Source organism: Ochotona curzoniae, unplaced genomic scaffold (assembly GCF_017591425.1).
Source record: "Ochotona curzoniae isolate NIBS_2020 unplaced genomic scaffold, NIBS_Ocur_1.0 patch401, whole genome shotgun sequence".
NCBI lineage: Eukaryota > Metazoa > Chordata > Mammalia > Lagomorpha > Ochotonidae > Ochotona > Ochotona curzoniae.
Window position 1 is genome coordinate 847,628 of NW_024466975.1, and position 2,025 is coordinate 849,652.

The 2,025-nt window shown below is 48.2% G+C and overlaps 1 pseudogene; it reads right to left on the minus strand.

The window, feature by feature from the left end:
• Positions 1–893: 893 nt before the first annotated feature.
• On the minus strand, positions 894–1,266 carry LOC121167625 (annotated as a pseudogene).
• Positions 1,267–2,025: the final 759 nt, after the last annotated feature.

A 2,025-nucleotide genomic window follows, 5' to 3' on the forward strand; every position in this document is an offset into this window, starting at 1 on the left:
AGGAACTTCTTCCAGGTATCCCACATGGGTGCAGGTTCCCAAAGCTTTGGGCTGTCCTTGACTGCTTTCCCAGGCCACAAGCAGGGAGCTGGATGGGAAGTGGAGCTGCCGGGATTAGAACCGGCAACCATATGGGATCCTGGCGCATTCAAGGCGAGGACTTAAGCCGCTAGGCCACACCGGTGGGCCCATCCCCATTTTTAAAGATTTATTTATTTTATTGGAAAAACAAAGCTACAGGGGAAGAGGAAGAGAGAGATGTCCATCTGCTGATTTACTCCCCAAATGACTGCAACAGCTGGTGCTGGGCCAGGCAGAAACCAGGAGCCAGGAATTTCATCCAGGTCTCCAACATGGGTGCAAGGGTCCAAGCAATTAGACCATCTTCCACTGCTTTCCCAAGTGCATTAGCATGGCATTGGATTAGAGTGGAACAGCTGGTCCTGGTGTGATAGCCTAGTGGCTAAATCCTTACCTTGCATGTGCCAGGGTCCCACATAGGCACTGGTTTCCATCCAGCTCCCTGCTTGTGGCCTAGGAATGCAGTAGAAGATGGCCCAAGGTCTTGGGACCTTGCACCCGCGTGGGAGATCCAGAAGAAGCTCCTGGTTCCTGGCTTCAGATTGCTTAGCTCCAGCCTTTGTAGCCACTTGAGGAGTAAACCAGTGGATGAAAGATCTTTTTCTCTGTTTCTCCTTCTCTCTGTAAAACCTGGCTTTCCAATAAAAATCAGTCAATCAATCAATTGATTAATTAAAAAGTGGAACAGCCAAATCTCAAACCAGTGCCCACATGGGATGCTGACATTAAAGGTGGCAGCTTTACACACTAGGCCATGGCACTCTGCCTATGGTGTGTCCATTGAGCCTTTGTTTATATCATGTGTTACATGTCTAGAAAAAGAATCCTGGGATTTTCCCTCCTGTTGTTTGGTCTTTTTTCATGGTTCACGATGCCAGTTGGAGTTGTCAGTTCATTGAAACCGAGAGGCATGATGGAAGATTATTCCGCCATTTTCTAGATCTTTCAGCTGTATGCCCAATCTGGGACCGATACTCCACACTTGTTTAACCTGCCTGTGAAGTTCACAACAATTTTCCCAGCTCTGAGATCATCAATGATTTCAAACTCGCTGGTATAGCCGTGCCTCATCATCACAGCGAGGAAGCAGATGTTGGCTTTGGACACTGATGAGCACCTGGTGTTTGCCTCTCTTGGCATTGCTGATGCTCTTCGGGCATCAACCAGGACATTTCCGTGCACCATTGTGACAGCACGGAAGGATGACAGAAAGAGCCCCCTACCCCCATTTTTTAAAATTATTGGAAAGTCAGATTTACAGAGATTAAGATCTTCCACTAGCTCACTCCTCAAAGTAGCCACAACAGCCGGAGCTGAGCTGATCTGAAGCCAGGAGCCAGGAGTTTCTTCCAGGTTCCCCACGTGGGTGCAGGGTCCCAAAGCTTTGGGCTGTCCTCCACTGCTTTCCCAGGGCACAAGCAGGGAGCTGGATGGGAAGTGGAGCAGCTGGGATACAAACCACAGCCCGTATGAAATCTCAGTGCATGCAATGCAAGGATTTAGCCACTAGGCTGTCACGCCAGACCCACCTATCCCCATTTTAAAAGAAGGTCACTGGGTTGCCCAAGTCCATGTGCTGGTTATTTAAAATAGCCAGACTCCAGCCCTTCTCTCGACACCTGTCCAGGGCCTTTCCAACCTAATTATCTCAGGAAAAATCACCACCACCTGCGACCAAACAAGCTATCAGCCCAGAAACTCCATTGACTGGTCCTGGGTAAGGACTTTATTTCTGCTGATATACATGGCACAAAGCCATCAATTCAAATGCAAAATGCTCACTGTTCAAAACTGAATTAGAATGTAACTCAGTTGATCAAACAGGTGCCCAAGAATTTTCGGCTTCCGAGTAAGCCTTCATTCATTACTCTGCTATAAAAAGTCTGCCTTACCATCCAGCAGACTGCGTGGCCTGATAGAAGAGCATGGACTTTGGGCTCAGAA